This window comes from Benincasa hispida, chromosome 7, assembly GCF_009727055.1.
Source record: "Benincasa hispida cultivar B227 chromosome 7, ASM972705v1, whole genome shotgun sequence".
Lineage (NCBI taxonomy): Eukaryota > Viridiplantae > Streptophyta > Magnoliopsida > Cucurbitales > Cucurbitaceae > Benincasa > Benincasa hispida.
The window spans coordinates 23,661,927-23,682,378 of NC_052355.1; the positions used below are offsets into that span (position 1 = coordinate 23,661,927).

General features: G+C 31.3%; 2 non-coding genes across 2 annotated transcripts; both read left to right on the top strand.

Moving 5' to 3' along the window:
• The first annotated feature begins 17,906 nt into the window (after positions 1-17,906).
• LOC120082286 lies at positions 17,907-18,029 on the top strand. The gene has a single exon (XR_005483118.1). It is a non-coding gene; the product is annotated as a small nucleolar RNA SNORD14 (small nucleolar RNA).
• A 456-nt stretch (positions 18,030-18,485) lies between these two features.
• On the top strand, positions 18,486-18,607 carry LOC120082287. The gene has a single exon (XR_005483119.1). It is a non-coding gene; the product is annotated as a small nucleolar RNA SNORD14 (small nucleolar RNA).
• The last annotated feature ends 1,845 nt before the right edge of the window (positions 18,608-20,452 follow it).

Below are 20,452 nucleotides of genomic sequence, written 5' to 3' on the forward strand. Positions count from 1 at the left end.
AATAAAAATTAGATTGGATATTGAAAAAGCGACAATGGTCCCAGATATAATAGTCATAGCCTAAATGATTCGATAATATTTAGTATCGACAAACTTTATAATATATTAAATATTTTGAAATAGTCCTAATGGTTAGAGGTCCCTACCCTAAAAGTAAAGAATCTAAATTCATTCATAACTTGTTTGGTTTGCTAATTTTTTTAAAAAAGTTTTTTTTAAATATTTATTATTATTGTTATTATTTAAATTTAATCAGAAACCTATTACAACCACCAGAGCCATGTGAAATTGTGTTCATCCATAGAATCACTCACATGAAGACAATCCTATTGTCATTACTCATAAATGATATTGATGGTGATGGGTCTCTCTCTTTCCAAGCTGTTTTTCTTTTTAAATGAATTCAATTATACAAAGTCTTGAAATTTAGAATAAGTTTCAATTATGTATCTAGACACCAAGGAACTTCATTCTTATTCTTCAGTTTGAAAATTTGTATAAAGAAAAAAAACTCTTTTGCTTCTTTTTATAATTAAAATAAGATGAAAATTGATGCAACGACTACTGCATAGAAATCAAAAGGTATAATTAATATTGTGACATCACCTTTACGAATGGGTTGTTTATTTCATTATTTTCAAAAAATAATGAGCATCGAAGTTTGGATTACCATATTTGTTTTGCAGTAATGTAGGGTGCTCTTACACTAGGGAGATCTTAAGAGTTTTAAATGTCTTCTTATAACATGAGTTTTCGAGATTCTCATATATCACTCTTCTTTATTTGTAGTTTATAATAAATATATATATATTATCAACCATATATCATTCACCATTATTTATTTACATTTTATAATGAAAATAAATATTGTCAACCATTTATCACTCTTCTAAGTTATATTGTAGATGTTTTTATTTTTTTTTTGTAGAAAGATATATTTAAATTTAAATTAATATTTGTTATATAAAATTCTTAAATTAATATATTATTGGTTAAAAATACATATAAAATAAATAACTTATATTAATTGTTTTTTATAATATTAAAAATTAATAAATACAGAAAATATGATATATAAATTTAGATTATATTAAATATGTTTAATATGTTATAGCACTAACAAAGAAATTGTGAGACTCTCCTGACCGTCAACATTTCGTCCGGAAAAAAGTGTTGGAAAAACACGTTTCCCGACACAATTAAACGTCGTGCGGAGTCTCTGGTCGCGGCAAGAGGAAATCCCATCAGAAAGGTAATCTCTACGGATCGTACTTTAAACGGGAGTACCGGTCGAAAGTTGAACCAATGGGGAAATCTCCCAGATGCATATGTATGTGCCGTCAGGAGTTCCTTAGGTAACTGTCGTACCGCTGATGTAAGTGCTGAGTGTGCGTCGTGAGTCTCCGGAACTGCCGAGCGCGGCGGGATTATAATCATGACACGTTGGAGTTCGGGGAACCTCACCGACTGTATACCCATAGTTTCGGGGGACGGCGCCATGTCGGGAGTTGCCCTCATAACTCCCGACGCCACGTAGGCGTCGAGAGTTCCCCATAACTCTCACCGTTTTAAAGTGCGTCGGGAGATCCTATATGCATGGGGAGTATTGAAATTTAATATATCTTTGTAATTTTTTAAAATTTGATGAAAAACCTATAAAACATATTAAACCAAATAAAGATTCACATAACTAAAAAATGAAATGAAGTCCATATTATAACAATAAATAAAAAATTACAATATCCAAACGAAGTCAATACTAGAAATTACAATATCCAAACGAAGTCGATAAACATTCATATCACAAACATAAAAGAAGTAAAATCAAAACAAACATTCTAGAACACTTCTCGAACACAACATCTTCAACAATTGTCCCAGTTCATCTCCGAACAGCATTTTATAATAAAACAAAAAACATTGAAATGTTACATCGATAAACATCCACAACACGTTCAAACTTCAAACGTGGGTGGAATGAAACTCTACCCACCCCCCACGAAAAACATGTAATCTCCCGAACATCAAAAACACACAAAACGCCCTCAAGAATACTAAACACATAAAACTCACAATTTGTTCCCAAAATGGGTTATTCTCAATCCCCCCACAATACATTAAACTTTGTAAACATTCATAAATACACAAGATAGCCAAGTTAAAGGATAAGACAGGTGTAATGAAACTTACACACCCCACACGACAAACATGAGACCTCCCAAATATCCATTAAACTCGTAAACATTCATAAATATACACTGTGATACTTCTTCTCGTCTTCACTGATAACTTATTCCTTAGTAATCCATCTTTATTGATCCTTAAAAATAAATATTTTCTGACCAACTTGGATATCCAAAACAATATCCTGGATTAGAGGACAAAGTACACAGTATTTATAAGCATGAGTTCCATAAATTTCATTTTTTAAGGCAAAATAAACACATAGGTCCCTAAACCGCTTAAATTGTCTTAACAACTTTCAATTGTTTTTTTAGTACGTCTCCAAGCTTTCGATTTTGTGTCTAATATAGGCCTTTCATCTATTCAACATCTTCTAAAATTTACATGCCTATTGGACACAAAATTTAAAGTTCAATTTTCTATTAGACACAAAATTTAGTTTTATGTCTAGTAGATTCTTTAAACTTTTTTATATAATGATTATAAAATGATCTTTAAGTACCAAATTGGAGGTTTAAAGATTTATTTTATATTTTTTAGATTAATATAGGCATTTCATTTATTCAACATCTTCAAAATGTTAAATCATGCATGCTTAGGCTCCAAATAACCAACATCATATGACATGTTAGTCATAAAATTACTCTCAACAATTTTAGAGAATTGTAAAACAAATATATTCTGCAAAATTGACGAGATATTAATGGACATGATTTTAATGGGCATGATTTGTACAAAAACAATTTCAGAGAACATTTTAATGGGCATAATATTAATGGGCATGATTTGTACAACAATTTCAAAGAATTAACAAAAGCGAATACAATATTGAAACACATTTTAATGGGCATTTCACATATGATTTAAATAAATATACAAAATAAAATAAAATGAGAAAATTACCGGCGAGGAGACGACGGTAGCAGCGGGCAGTTGATTGCAGCTCCTGACCGAAGGGAGGAGCGGCGGCGGCGGCGGACGAAAAAAAGATTAAAATTGAGGGAAAATGAGAGAAAAATGGGAGAGGGAGGGAAATGAGTTGGTGGAAAAACTGGAAAGTGTAAAAGAATGGAAGAAAAAAAAAGGGTTTTATGGTTTTATGGGGAAAAAAAAGGAAGAGTGGGGAAGAAGAAGGGTTTTGTTTAAACCAGACCCCTCTCCCGACGCCACCCGACAGTCAACACCCGGCGTAATCGTCGGGAGTTCCCCAGGGAACTCTCGACGCACCTTTACGGCATCGTCTCTCCCGACGCTCTATTTAGGCGTCGGGAGAACTTCTTTTTCTTGTAGTATAATGAATAACATAACTTATATTATGTAAATGAATGGTTGTAAAGATATTCTTAGAATAGTATACAAATTGAAGACACTCATAGGTAAAAATCCTACAGAACAAACAAAATTATCTAAGTATACCAAAAAATTTGAAAAAATCCATACAAAATAAATATGATTATCTTGTAATTGTGGACATCTATAATTTTGGGCATCCAAAAAATCTTATTATATATCTATCTCCCAAAAAATAAATTGCCTCTAAAATTGACATAACAATATATTGAGATGTAAAAATTGATTATATAAATAGTTTATATTATATTTCTAGATGAAATAGATGATAACAATGATAGTCTTCTATATATAGTGGTAAATAATAAACTGCTTCTAATTTTTACACATCAAAGCCAATTTTCATCTTTATGTTAATGAAAAAGATAATCTCTTGGGAGTAAATTTCAATAAAAGCGAAACTTTTCAAAGTCAATAGCGAAAATTATTATGAAAACTATTTCATATAATTAAAATTTGATTAGGAATTAATTCTAAAATATTTCTAAAAAGTGAAGTATAGAAAATGACATCCTGTGAACTTGAGAAACACAATAGGAACACGGATACTAATAAAATATAATATTAAAATAAATATAATATAATATAATAATAAAATAAATTAAACATAATATACAAATAAACAAAATGAATTAAATTAACAAAATATAAAATAAGAAATTTCTCTAATTCTCCACTTTCTCCAATCTTCATGGAATTTGCCCAATATGTGTCTTCAAAAACTCACCAAATGCCATTATTTATAGAAAATTTGGCAAGTAAGAAGTGAATTACATGGACACTAATAATGTGTAATATTAAGACACAGAATCTGCATAAACATATCAAAAGTTGATTTATTTGAATAAAACAAACCCATATCAATCGTTCCTCGAAGATAACAGAGTATATACTTAACTCCATTCCAATATCTTTTTGTTGGAGAATAACTATATCTTGCTAATAAATTTACTGAAAATGCAATATCTGGTCTTGTATTATTAGCAAAATACATAAATGTACCAATTACACTAAGATATGGAACTTAAGGACCAAGAAGTTCTTCATTATCATCTCGAGATTGAAATATATCTTTCCTCACATATAATGAATGGAACTTCCATTGGAATGTTCAATGGATGTGCTTTGTCCATATAAGATCTTTTCATTTTCTTTTTCTATTTAAGTTGGTTGATGAACAAATATCCCATTTGCTAAATATTCAATTTGTAAATCACAAAATTTTGTTCTTCCGAGATATTTCATCTCAAATTTTTTTCTTAAGATATTCTATTATCTTTGAAAGCTCTTCAAGAGTTCCAATTATATTTGAATCATTAACATATACAGTTAAAATAACAAATCCTGACTGTGATTTCTTTATAAAAATACATGGACATATTAGATTATTTTGATATCCTTCTTTTAGCAAATATCCACTTAGACGATTGTACCATATTCGTCAATCTATATAATGATATCTGTAACTTTATTGAATACAATTCCCAAGAATTTGATTTATATGTTTTAGGTATCTTAAATTCTTTTAGGATTCTCATATAAATATCATTATCAAGAGATCCATATAAATATGCTGTGATTACAGATGTATGTCCAGATTTTCTATACAGTCAGACCAATTAAATATTTTAGTGTAATTGCATCCACTATCGGAGAATATGTCTCCTCATAATTAATACTAGGTCTTTATGAAAAACTTTGTGCAACTAGTCTTGCTTTATATCTTGTGATTTCATTATTTTCATTTCTTTTCCTCACAAATATCATTTATATCCTACAGGTTTGACACTTTCTGGTGTTCGAACTACTGGTCCAAAAATCTGACGTTTTGGAAGTGAGTTTATTCTGCCTCGATTGCTTCTTTCCATTGAAGCCAATCTTATCTATTCCAACATTCTTCAACAGATTTTGGTTTAGACCCATTTTCAGATATAATATCAAAAGCAACATTATATGCAAAAATGTTGTCAATAACTACATGAGTTTGGTTTTATCTTTTTCCTGTCATGACATAGTTTATTGAAATTTGATCATTATATTTAGATATTTCACTTTCCTCACTAGACATGTCATGAATTTTTCATGGGTATTTACATCCTCAACCAAGTTTTCTTAACTATTAATTATTTTCCTTTTTCGAGGATTTTTATCTTTAGAGGCCATTGGTATACCATACTTCTTGCGTGTTCCAGTCTCATTTGTGACAACTTGCTGTGTTGAGATATCAATTTTCGATGGAATATTTGCAGATGGTATATATGACTTAGTTACTTTCTTTGCATCTGTAAATGCATTTGATAACTGATTTGTTGTATTTTCCAAATGAGTTATCTTCCGAACTTCAACTTCATATTGATTCGTACAGGGATCTAAATGAGACAATAACTATGCATTCCATGAAATTTATTTTTCCAACTTCTTAATTCCTCCCTCTAATGTTAGAAAATTTGTCTCATTAAAATGACAATCAAAAAATCGTGTAGCCCGTCAGGGGTTCAAGATATTTGATAATTGATGGAGAATCATATCCAATATATATTCCTAGCCTCCTTTGAGGACCCATCTTAGTACATTATGGTGGAGCAATGGAATATTTACTGTACATTCAAAAATTCTTAGATGAGAAATATTTGGCTCATGGTCATAAACTAATTGTAATGACAAATCCTTATGGTAAAATACTGGCCTAATGCGTACAAGTGATACTTCATACAAAATAACATGTCCTTATACTCATATAGGAAGCTTAGCTCTCATAAACAGTGGTCTAGTAATTAACTGCAAGCGTTTTATGAATGATTCTATTAAACCATTTTGTGAATGATTATGTTAAACCATTTTGGGTATGAACATGAGCTACAATATGTTCAACACTTATCCCAATTGACATACAATAATTATCAAAAGCTTGGGATGTAACTTCACCAACATTATCAAGACGAATGGTTTTAATTGTATAATAAGGAACTTATGCTCTTAACTTGATTATTTGAGTAAGTAATCTTGCAAATGCAAGATTTCAACTTGATAATAAGTACACGTGTGACCATCTACTGGATGTGTCTATTAATATCATAAAATATCCAAATGGTCCACTTGGTGGATTAATAAGTCCATATATATCATCATGAATTTGTTCTAAAAATGTAGGTGTTTCAGTTCTCACTTTGACTGGTAATGGTCTAATTATCAATTTTCCTTGAGAGCAAACATCATACGATAATTCATTAGATTGAAGAATCTTTTGGCTCTTCAATGGATGTCCATTTGAATTTTCAATAATTCTTCTCGTCATTATAAATCCTGGATGACCCAATCAGTCAATCAGTCATGTCAAATTCTATATATGTATGGATTCATGAACTTTAGGTTCATTGTTGCATATGTTTCAATTATTCGTATATGAATATAATATAATCTAGAAGATAAAGTAGGCAACTCTTCCAATATACGTTTTTCAAATGAGATAGTAGATACAATATAAAGATACTCCATATTATTCTTTCTATCAGTCCCAATATGAAAACTATTGCAATGTATATCTTTAAAACTAAGTAAATTTCTCTTTGATTGACTAGAGAATAATGTATTGTCAATTGTAAATTTTGTTCCTCTAGATATAATAATATTTGCTTTTCCAAATCCTTCAATCAAGTTTGTAGAACCTGATATTATATTAACTTTTGCTTCCATCATAGTCAGTTTAGAAAAATATTCTCTATTTAAAAGTATTGTATGTGTAGTTGCACTGTTTGTCAGATATAGATTTTCTTTACTCAATTTTGAGTCACCCAACATATGAAAATGATCCAGTTTCTTCATTAAAAGAAAATAATTAAAATAAGAAAAAAACATTTGAAATTTACAAAGGTTAACATCTACTAAGAGGAAAAAAAAAACATGGAGATAATAAAAAAAAAAAAAAAGAAAAGATATTTTCAGAGTCAAAGGAAACATTTGATGTTCCATCAATTCTGCCAATTTTCTCTTCAGGAGATTTAAAGAACTTTGCCACATCCAAAATTGTCGTATGGGATGGGTCAAATATGTCATTATCCTAGTATGCAAAATTTGCTTCCATATTTTTCTCTTTTTCTTTCAGGGATACTTAATAGAGATCAACTAAGTGTTTTAACGTATGACAGGTACTTGACCAATGCTCAATCATTCCGCATCAGAAGCATTTATTTTTAATACCTTTTAAACTCTTATCTTGTGGAACTTTTCCTTTGTGATTATTATTTTGTGTGGTTCTTTTGAAATTTGGATGATTAAAACGACTACCACGAAAATAATAATTATTTCTTCCTCTGCCACGATCACGACTTCAACCACGACCACGACCATAAGCTCGACCATGATTATTATTAAAATTCACAGCATTCACTTCAGGAGATGTTGTTCCAATTAATTGAGATTCTTGATTTTTCATCGATAATTATTAAAATTTACAACATTCACTTCAAGGAATGTTATTGCTTTAGTTGGCTGAGATTCATATTTTTTTTAATCAATAACTCGTTATTTCATTTAGCCACGAGAAGACATCAGATGAGTGTAGAGTACTTTTAAAAATTTTATCTTGATATTGCTACTGCCGGAGCATGTCCGAAATATAGAAAAATGTCTTCTCTAACACATTGATTTAAAATTTTGGAGCCTCAAGTGCATCTATTTACAACAAGCTTTAGGAAGAAAATTTGTTTTCTGATGATCAAATTTTTATGGCATCTGCTTCTTCTAAAGCACCCCTCGTTCCGCTCGCAACAATCCAATTAGTTCTCCAGGTGAAAAAACATTAAACATTTCATCTTCTAAAACCAACACTTTTGATGTGTATTTTGGCATCAAGCACTAATGACAAATAATTATTACCATTAATATTAAATGCTACAAATTCTAATTTTATAATATATTTCATAGTAACACTATTACAAAATATTATATTTATATTAGAAATTTAATATATATATATATCAAATATGTAAAACAACATTTGATTTATTAATTATAACGAAGAAGGAAAAACTGACATACTTTTAGGACCTACCTTCAGCCGGGGAAATGAAATAAGCTCGTGTTGATAACATGTTGTGAACTTGAGGAGCACAACGGGAACATGGATACCAATAAAATATAATAAAATAAATATAATATAATATAATAATAAAATAAATTAAAAATGATAAATAAATAAACAAAACAAACTAAATTAGCAAAATATAAAACGGGAAATTTCTCTAAATTCTCCACTTTCTCCAATTTTCATGGATTTTGCCTAATCTTGTGTTAGACAATTTGACAAACAAGAAGTGTATTATATGGATACTAGTAATGTGCAATGTTTAGACACATGGACAATACTTTAAGAAATGAGAGCACGACACATGGTTAATGGACACTAAAGATGAGTATCTAATGGGCATCTATTATCATAATATTTATAATAATCACATTGTTATAATTTCTATATTTTGCCTCTTGTAATCTTCTTTGCTTTTCTTTGTGTTCTCATTTAGTCCCACAAGAATTTGAAGTTAAAAATCTTGTTGCAGTCTCGATTTAATTTTTGATTTTGGATTGTTATGCCTAATAGGATCCTAAATTTTCAATTTTACGTTAAGAACCTATTAAACACAAATTTAAAATTTCAAGGATCAGTTGGACAAAAAATTGAAAGATCATAGACTTAGGCTCGTTTGGTAATCATTTCATTTTTTGTTTTTAGGTTTTTGAAAATTAAGCCTATTTTTCTCAATTTATTCCCATGATTTGCATCTTTTGTAAGTAAAAGAGTTAAGTTCTTAGCCAAATTTCAAAAACAATTTTTTTAAAAAAATTAATTTTTTTAGTTTTCAAAATTTAACCTGGTTTTAAAAATACTTTTAAAATGTAGCTAACAAAACTTAGAAACAACGGATAGAACTAGGATTAGTAGGCTTAATTGTCAAAAAGCCAAAAACAAAAAAAAAGCAAATAATTACCAAACACGGCTTTAGGTATTAGACACTTTTCAAATTTTAATATGGAACATTTTGGACATAAAACTATCTTTTAACACAAACATATTCAAGGAAAGAATTTGTAGATTTAACATTTCAAAATACTGAAGAAAAGAAGAGAAACAAAACCAATACCAAACAAAATTATATATCATCATCTGAAAGCTATGCAAAAAGAAACAACAAGAATTAGCCAAAATAGTAGTTCAAATCATATGAAATATTAAAAATGAGATGAACAATTATAAATTTGTATTTATAGAAATGGATAATTTTGAATAGTTATTAGATGAAAATGAAGTGGGCACTATCCCATCATGGAGGAAGTTATTCCAATTATAAAGGCTGTAGCAAACAAGAAAAGTGGATTTTTATTTTTATTTTTTAATTTCTTTAATTTCTTTATTTTTAAAAAAAAGAAAGAAGGAAAAGTGAATTTGGTGGGCATTACTCACACTGAGAGATTCTGAATAATTTTTGGCATAATTAGTGGCTGCAATCATAAACATGGTTCTCCACACAAAAAGGGCATAATTCAAAAAACCAGAAAAACAGTAATTTTTAGCACTTCAGTTATTAAAGAATCCAACCATCCATTATTGAAATAATAAAAAATTATGTATGGATTCATTGACCAAAAAAAAAAAAAAAAAAAATATTAAACTTTTCTCATGGCAATATTTTTGTTATTTGTCGACAATATTGGAACTGAATCATTGGACCATGAAATGCCATTGTCTTGAAAATAAATTTGACACGACGTTGGTGTGAATGATATAAGTTGGTTGTTCTCCAAGATTAACACAACAGACACATCGAATGTGCACTCGTTAATGACGAGTTGGAATTGTTGGGTTATTTTACCTTTAGTGAAAGCCGAATAAAGGCCCAAGGTCTTTGAGGTTTTGTTTTAAAATGATTCCGTAGCCGTCGGTCAGCATATGTATGCACGCAAATCGAGAGTTAAGAAAACAGTAGAAAATTGGAGTTTCTTTGCAATCCGACCAATAAAGTTCTTCAGTCATTTGAGGATCAATCCGTGGTCTGATCGAGCTGAAATTTTGACAGCATGTTCTTGACATGAGGGTCTTCAATCTGGATGAAGATTTTGTTTGGAGCTACCTACAGTTAGATATCGTGGTTAATTGGTTGTCACTTCAAGTGAGACGTTTTCAATTTTATTCTTCTCAATTTGTTGCCGTTTTGTTGCCAAGATTGTTATCTTGAGATATTTAATGTGTATGCCTCTAGTTGTGACTAGGGGGAACTTATTGTAACCCATTATTGATTATAGTGGAGATTTTGACTTCGGTCCATGGTTTTTTACTCACATTGAAGGGGTTTTTTCACATTAAAATTACTTGTGTCCTTACTTGATTATTATTGTTATTGCTAGTTGAATAGTATTCTATTAGATTCATACAAGAGTGGATAATTGATCCAAAGAATGTAGTGTTTATCCCAATAGGAATCGAGAGAGAATGGACAATGCTCAAAATTAAAGTGAAAATTGAGGAAGAAGATGATTTTAGTTCTTACAAATCTAAGAAACTCTATTTTTTAAGAAGAGAAGAGAGCAATACCATAATGTTTTATACCTGGAAAATTGATAAGAAATTAAGTTTTTCAAATTTGGAACAAGGACACCAATCGTTTTTAAAATTTGAAATTAAAACATCAGTTTCAGATCCAAATTAAAGCTACAACGTTCAGAAAATTGAAAGAAAAAGGAATAAAAGCATTTTTTATTATGGCGATATTTTGTTATTTGTTGACAATATTGAAATTGAATCGTTCGACCATGAAATGCCAATGCTTTGATAACAAATTTGGCAAGATCTTGGTGTGAGTGGTATAAACTAGTTGCTCCTCAAAGTTAACACAACGTCCACCTCGAATATGCACTCGTTAGCGCTGAGTTGGAATTGAGAGAGTATTGATGATGCCTAGAATCAAAGTGAAAATTGAAGAAGAAGATGATCAAAAGTTCATACAAATCTAAAAAAAGATTCTACTCTTTTTTTGGAAGAGAGAAGAAGAGCAAAAACAAAACGTTTCAAATCTAGAAAATTGATATGAAATTAAAGTATGTTTCAAATACATTTTCAAGTATTTAATTTAAAAATAAATCATTTTAGAAAAAAATTGAAGTGTTTGACAATCACTCATAATAGCTTTTGAAGTGTATTTTAAACAATTTTAATCAAAAGTGTTTAAATAAAAATGAGTTTTTAAAAAACACGTTTTTAAATCAATCCAAATGAATCCTAAGTTATGGAATAGTTCGTTAAAACAACAGTTTCAGTTATGAAATTAAAGCAATAACCATAATAAAAATTGAAAGGAAAATAAATAAAAGTGCAATTACTCAAGTCCATCCAACAACATCAACACATATGGGGGAGAAACGTAACTACCACTCTATCCATTTTAATAAATCAAATATATATATATATTATGAATATTATGATAATAAATAGATGTTCATTGCTTAGTGTCCCAAAAACTATGTGTCACCCTTCATATTATTCATGTGTCTTGTAGTTATTCATGTTTGGTATCCATGTAAGTCTACATCCTACTTGTCACTTTGCCTATAAATAGTGACATTTGGTGAATCTTAAATCACACACCCATTGGTAAGAAATCCACATCAAATTCCACTAAATTTTATATCATCCAATTTTATAATTTTAGTTTTTTTATATGTTATATTATATTATATTATATTATTATTATTATATTATATTTTCTCCATATCCATGTTTTTGTTGTGCTTATCAATTTCACAACACGTTATCAGCACGAACTCTTGTCAGTTTCGCTAAAGGTAGGTCTTAAAGGTATCTCGGTTTTTTCCTCTTTGTTATAATTAATAAATTTAATGTTATTTTTCATATTCAATATCTATTAAATTTCTAATATAAATACAATATTTTGTGATAGTGTTGCCATGACAGAGTTTACAAAATTAGAATTCGCAGCCCTTGACATTAATGACAATAATTATTTGTCATGGGTGCTCGATGCCGAAATTCACCTGGATGCTATGAACTTGGGAGAAATAATTAAAGAAGGAACTACGACATCCAGTCAAGATAAAGCAAAAGCTATGATTTTCCTTCATTATCATCTCCACGAAGGATTAAAAATGGAGTATCATACAATAAAAAATACCCGTATCTTGTGGAATAATTTGAAAGAAAAGTATGATCATCAAAGGACAGTTATTCTTCCTAAAATCCGTTATGAGTGGATGCATTTGAGGCTACAAGATTTTAAATCAGTAAGTGACTACAATTTCACATTATTTAAAATAATTTCAAAATTTTTGTTATGTAGAGAAAAAATTACTAACGTTGATATATTAGAAAAGATATTTTCTACACTTCATGTCTCGAATATGCTCCTGTAATAGTAATATTGAGAGAAAGGTTTTAAATAGTATTCTGAATTATTTTTATGTCTTCTTGTGGCAAAAAAAATAATGAGTTATTGATGAAAAATCATGAATCTCGATCAACCAGAACGATACCATTCCCTGAAGTGAATGCTGTGAATTTTAATAATAATCGTGGTTGAGGTAATGGTCACGGTCGTAACCGAGGCAGAGGAAGAAATAATTATTTATTTTCGTGGTGGTTGTTTTAATCATTCAAATTTCAAAAGAACCACACAAAATGATGATCATAAAGTAAAAACTCTACAAAATAAGAGTTCAAAAAATGTTGAAAATAAATGCTCCCGATGCGGAATGACTGGACATTAGTCATACCTATTGTACGTCAAAACACTTAGTTGACCTCTATCAAGCCTCCCTGAAGAAAAAAGGAAAAAATGTGGAAGTAAATTTTGCATACCAGGATAATGATATATTTGACCCATCCCATATGACAAATTTGGATATTGGCGGACTTCTTTGAATCTCCTAAAGAGAAGATTGGCGTAGTTGATGGAACATCAAGTGTTTCTTTTGATTTTGAGAATATCTAGACTTAATGTTATTGTTTTCTTTTATTTATCTTTATGTTTTTTTAGTAACTTTTGTATATTTTAAGTGTAGTTTTTCTTATTGTAATTATTTTCTTTTAATGAAGAAACATGGATCATTTTCATATGTTGGGTGTTTAAATAATGAGCAAAGAAGATTTATATCTGGCAGACAGTGCAACTACACACACAATACTTACAAATAAATAATACTTTTCCAAATTAACAATGCTAAAAGCAAAAGTAAATACAATATTAGGTTTTGCAAACTTGACCGAAGGTTTTGGAAAAACAAATATTATTTTTCCTAGAGGAACAAAATTTACAATTGAGAATGCATTGTTTTCAAGTCAATCAAAGAGAAATTTTCTAAGTTTTAAAGATATACATTGCAATGGTTATCATATTGAGACTGATAAAAAGAATAATGTGGAATAACTATATATAATATCCACTGTCTCAAATGAAAAACATATACTAGAAGAGTTCACTACAAGAATTTTGGGCTTTAAGTCGGTTGGAAAAAGTGAAATCGGATGTATAATGTCGATTTTTTTTTTTTTTAAAAAAGAGGATCTTTTATGTTGGTTTTAAACCGACATTGTAGGGGTACCTTTAATGTCGGTTTTAAACTGACATTAAAGACCTGCTTCACTTTTTCCTTTAACTTTCTATTTCCCCCCCATTTTTTTCATTTCCCTCTTTCTTTCTCAAGATCTTCTTCCTTCTCTTCGCTTTCAATATTCTCACTCTCTGTATTTACTTAACTTCTCACTCCAAAACCTACCCTCCCACTTCCCCTCATTGGAATCCCACTTCCGAAAAACGCTTCCCCTTCCCGGAAAATCCACATTCTTCCAAGCCCTAGCCCATCTTGCCTTCTTATCTCCCTTGGTCTCACTCCTCTATCCCTTCCTGTTCTTGTGAGACCTATTTCGGCAATAGCTTCACCCATCACTACCAGGACTACCTTATCCTCCGAGATCACTCCCAGTGATGGCTTCCAATCGGTGGCTAGTTTCGCAGCTGAAGGCAATAACACCTGTCTCTTATACACATCTAGATGTGTATAAGAGACAGTCACTACCAGGACTACCTTATCCTCCGAGATCACTCCCAGTGATGGCTTCCAATCGGTGGCTAGTTTCGCAGCTGAAGGCAATAACACGCTTCGTTTTCTCCGCCGGTGTTTTCTGGTGGTAATCGGAGCTAGAGATCTCACCTCCTTGATGCCTGGTGCCTTCGTTTCCTCCAGATTCTCTATGCGTGACATGTGTACCAACATGCAACGAGAAACAAACTCGAAAAGGAATTTCATCGGGAAATTAACCGCTCCGGTGAGTCTCTCGGTGGAAGAAGAGTGGTCAGAATGAAACGACAGCTCTGATCCGACTCCGTGGAAGAAACGAGGTTGAAAATACAAAATATTTACAATCACTACCATTGACTGATACAGCAGGAGTCCATTTTCCGCTCCGTCGTCCGTCGTAGAATTCGGGTAAATGTCCCTCCCCGTTCTTGGGAGAGTGCGAATGTGGCCAGAGAGGATTTACATGTCCGGAGGAGGCGAGCAGATTGAAGAGGTGATCGGAAGAAAGAAAGAGATGGAGTTGCAGCTGAGGTCAAGGATCAGAAGAACCGTTCAAGCTCTATTTTCAGCACCGTCGAAGCCAATGTTTGTCTAATTCGTTCATGTTTTTCATTTCTCTCTTAGATCTGTCCATGAAATCTGCTCAAGCTCCGTGCCAATACATTTTAACATGTTTTCTAGGTCAGGTTTGTCTGGTTTGTCTGATTTGTTCATTGTTCAAGCTTCATTCTAGCTATTTTTTTTGTTCGTTCCAGTGTCGTTGTAGCTGAGGTCCGTTCAAAGTTTGTTTTAGGTCTGTCAAAGCAGCTATTTTTAATGGGTTGTTTAGATCGTAAGGAGTTTAGCTATATTATTTAGATCTGAGTGGAAGCCTCTTAGGTTTACTCTCGTTTTCAATCCAAGTCATTTGTTGTTCAAAAGGTGAAATATTCTTTTTAGTAATTTGAATTTATTTCAATCTTTCAATTTTTATTTCAATGATTATGTTTCTTTTTTGTGAAATTATAAATTGGAAAACTTTTTTTCTTCATGAAGAGTTGAACCATAAACTAAGGTTTTTTTTATTCAGTTTCATTTTCATTAGGCATTGCATAGTCTTGTCACAGGAAAATTTTTCTTTTCTTTTTTCTTTCTTTCTTTATTTATTTAAATTATGAAGAAGGTGACAATGCTAAAGTTAGAAGGATAAAACTAGAAACTAACTTGGTCAAGAACAAAAAGATGAAGTTATGAACAACGAGAATTTTATCATTTTTTTATTTTCTACATAACTTCAACATATTTTAGTTTATTTTCATTATCTACATTAATATTTTTTTCATTTTCACCATCTGGAAGTCATTGAAGAAAAAGTTAACAATCAACATAGGAAGATAGGGAGATTGAGGAAGTAGAGAGAGATTCCAATGTAAAGTCATCAAGAATTTCATGGATGTTGACATCTCTAAGCCATTGCTTCAGGTACTCCACACCACAATTCTTGTTGAGGCAGGGTATATATTTTGATAGATAAAGAAAGTCCAAGATGAAAAAGGGAAAAAAAGGGCAAAAGAGGAGTTTTATTTAGAGTATAAACTGAGAAACTCCTATTCAAAACCGTTTTAATTCAATGCAACAATGTAATGAGTTGCTACATACAATTTCATCTTTTTAACATATTTCTCTCTTATTGTGTCTCTTTTGGTGGTTAGATCTCTACAGAAGACTATAATCAATGCAATGATTGTTAATCAGGGAGGGTGTTATAGTGGTTGGAGGTATTATTTTACTGTGTTGATTAAACATAGGATGGAAGTGTCGTTGGATATAAACAAGTTCATTCCCTAGTGCTTGTATACAAAATTAAATTTGTTTGCCTATCGTTAGATTCTCTAAAACTTCCATCTTACTTATTGATAATGCATTATTAATCAGTAATGCCATTATGGAAAAAGAGGTAAGAGTTTTATAATCTTCCTTTGTCTGCTTCCATAACTGTGACACTCATATGCTTTGAGGGTACTTTCTTGAGAAATTTCTGTCTCTGTTTATTTTCATATGACATCGTCTCTGAGGTACATGTGAGAATTTGATTGAAGTATCAGTCTTGGAAGCTTAAGTTGTAGGCTATTATTTGGGTGTTGCTATTATATCACATAGATAAGTGGATTATACTTCGTAGTATGTTAACATTTAACACATAGAAAGAAAATCCTGATTCCCCACTCAGATGCATATCTTTTTTTTTTAAAGATATATTTTTGTGGCTTTTGCTAACTTGTATTGTTTAAGTTCGTTTCAAGTAATGGACATATCAAGTGCTGGAGAGGAATTGGTTGGTAGGAGAATTAAAGGTTTGGTGGCCCCTAGACAGGATGTGAGTACTTTTTGAACTTGCTGATTGGACATTTTATACATTAGTAACTCTTTATTTATTTCTCTATTTCTATCAAATTTGTTTATGACTTGCTCTGTTAAAGTAACCAAACTAAACCCTCGAGAGTTTATTACCAACTTGAAAATGAAATGTTAAGGAATAATCACTTGCTTGCTGAGCTGAATGAGTACTGAGAACAGGACACCATAGTTGAAAATTAACAGCATTCCTCAAGAGGTCTTGCAATTTTCCATGTTTATAGGAGAATGGTGTTATGGTGTATTTTTCAGTGTTGATTATAGGTGAGAGTCGTGTGTCATGATGGTGCACGGTCTATGACAGTTGATATATTGGAAAAATATAGCAATCAATTATTATCTTCATCATCTTTCTTTGTAACTGAATTGACGGCTCTAATATGCTTTAGTGGATATAAACATTGTTGAACTACTTTAACAATTCCTATAAGATAGGCACAATTTTTCTCAGTTCTTGGTTACTGGCTAAATGATCTTTGGACTCTGACATCTTATACACCATCATTTTGTGTGATATTGACAATTTTATCTTCATCAATTATTATCTTCATCATTTTTTTTTGTGTGTGTTTTTTTTTAAATAAACGTAGTTATGAACTACAAAGGAATAAGTAGTATTACTAAAGACCTGTCTCTTATACACATCTAGATGTGTATAAGAGACAGGGTTTGACTTTCTTCTATTGGAAGGCAATAAATTAGAGTCTCTGATGCGCTTCTAATATTTCGTAGCGTTTTCAGCGCTGTACGTTGCCGACAATGATCTTTGGGAGATGAGATTCTGGCATTTGCTTCCTTTATGATGCTTATGCATTCATATTTTCCCACATTCTATATTCTCTTTTATTGTTTTTTATTTGATTTTTCTTATTGATTTGTATGATGATTTGGTAATGAGTCTGTGATGATACATTTAAGGTTTGTTTCTCAAAACATTCGCAGTGGCCGCCTGAGAGCTTTCGCCTTCACCAGGCTTGAGAGCTTTTGCTGTTCTTATCCTTCCTTGGATGTCTGAGGCTCTACTTAAGAGTTTTACTTCTAGTTTCTCGACGATTTGATTTTTAAGTTTTTGTTTTATAATGCATGTTCGCTCTTCAAAACCCCCCAGCGACTATTGTTGGGCTTTGGACGAGTTATATATTATTGATCATTGCTGCTTGGAAAATCTTATATACAAGTACTATTGCTTTTATTTGAATTCTTGGATTTATTTGTTTTTCACCTATTACTGGAGAATCATTTGAACTGTTGGTTCTGCTCTTAACTTTTATTTTAATCTCATTTGAACTGTTAGGTCTATTAAGGACTTGTTTGTAACTTCATTTCCGTTTGCCACTGGAAATCATTAAATATTTTCCTTCTGTTCTTAACTTATCTTGATACCCCATTTCCTCTATTTTTGTTTCCCTTTTTCGAGTGCCATCTGGTGGTATCTAAATGATTCTCCATGCTCTATGTTAGGTTTGATATTTTGATAACAATGATGATATCTTGAAGAGTTGTTTCTCAAAACATTTGCAGTGGCCGTCTAAGAGCTTTCGCCTTCGCCAGACTTGAGAGCTAGTGCTGCTTTATCCTTCCTTGGATGTCTGAGTCTCTTTAACTCTTTCGGAAATACTTTTAAATTTTGTATATTTGTGTTGATGCCATTTTTCTAAGGGTTTCTTTTCCCAATATATGCTGCCATCTTGGAATGTCTGAAGCAGATCTGAATCTGTTTGCTTTGTCATTATTCAATCTTCATATTTTCATGAATTTTTATCAAGCTTATGAAAAACATTTGATGGAGAAACTTTATAGTCTTTTATTGAATTTCAACAAGGAGTTGGCTCGATAAATAGGCAATCAAAGTATGGTTGGCAATAACAATAAAGTAATGAACCAACTAATCAGAAAACTAATTCGAATACTCCCTTGAACATCAATCATGAAAGTTGTCTAAAACTTTCCCATTTTTCAGGAGGCCAAATTGCTCTTGCTTTGCATCTGCTTCTTGCAGTTTTTTCATCCAAAATTTCATCAGATGTCAACTGTCCTTTTGGAGACGAGGTACTTTAATAAACAGCTTTTCAAATGACCAAGTAATTTCTAGATGTACCAGTGTATAGGTCTGCATATCTACAACTAGTTCATGAAACTCTCATTAATCATGCAGTTTCGAGTTGCTCGTAAAGCATCTGAAGAAGTTCTTAATATAGTTGCATTTGCAGTACCTTGCATGGTCTCTGAAGCATAGCAAGGCAGTGAACAAGAGCAAGGGCACATGAAGGTGGAAAGGTTCAAGAAGAAAATTTTGAAGAGGGGTTGTGCCTGAGACTGCTACAAAGAAGGGAAAGGACTACCCTGTCGGCACTATTCTTATTGGATTCTTCATTTTTGTCGTCATTGGATCATGTGAGTTTTAGATTTTGAATGCTAATTTCCTCCTTTCCTCTTTCATATTCTTATGCTTATGTTTTGGCATACTTTGAATGTTAATGTACCATTTATGCACATTCCCAATAAATACGGTTAGTTGAATATGAATTCTGATCACATTTTCACTTTCAATCCTTTGTCTTAAACCTTTATTGTTTGTGATCTTTTAAACAACAGTGGTTAGACAAAAATGCCTATAACTAGACACCGCTGAAGCTGGGGGGTCTGTTCAAGAAGAATTATGAAGGGATACATACTTACCAAGTAGAGAGGGACAGTAAACCCATAATGTTTGTAAAATCATAATGTTTGTATTACTTGTAATTTGTGTTTTCAAGGCCTGAATTATTGTACGTCCTTTTAAATTATAATTTTATACCAGAATTTGCGGATTAAATATAATAGATTTATAATCCATACATGAATAATATGTCATAGCTACTACGCTTGATGATGATGTGTCATGTTATACTTTTTGGCCGAAAAAATGGATTTGACAACTAAATTAAAAAAAAAAAAAGGACAATAATTGATAAAACGGACATTAAAGGGCTTTAATCACTAAAGACCTTCAATGTCGGTTGCAACCGACATTAAAGACCTTCAATGTCGGTTGCAACTGATATTGAAGGTTGTGTTATTGGTGTTATTGAAGCCCTTTAATGTCGGTTTAAAACCGACATTAAAGGCAACCGACATTAAAGGGCTTTAATAACACTATCTTTAATGTCGTAATTGAAACATATGCAACAATAAACGCGAAGTTCATGAATTTAGATATATTTACAATTTGGCATGATCATTTGGGTCATCTAGGATCTATAATGATGAGGAGAATTATTGAGAATTCAAATGGATACCCACTTGAAGAACCAGAAAATTCTTCAATCTAATGAATTATCATGTGATGCTTGCTCTCAAGGAAAATTAATAATTAGATCATCACCAGCTAAAGTGGGGACTGAATCATTTGCATTTTTAGAACCAATTTATGGTGATATATGTGGACCCATTAATCCACCAA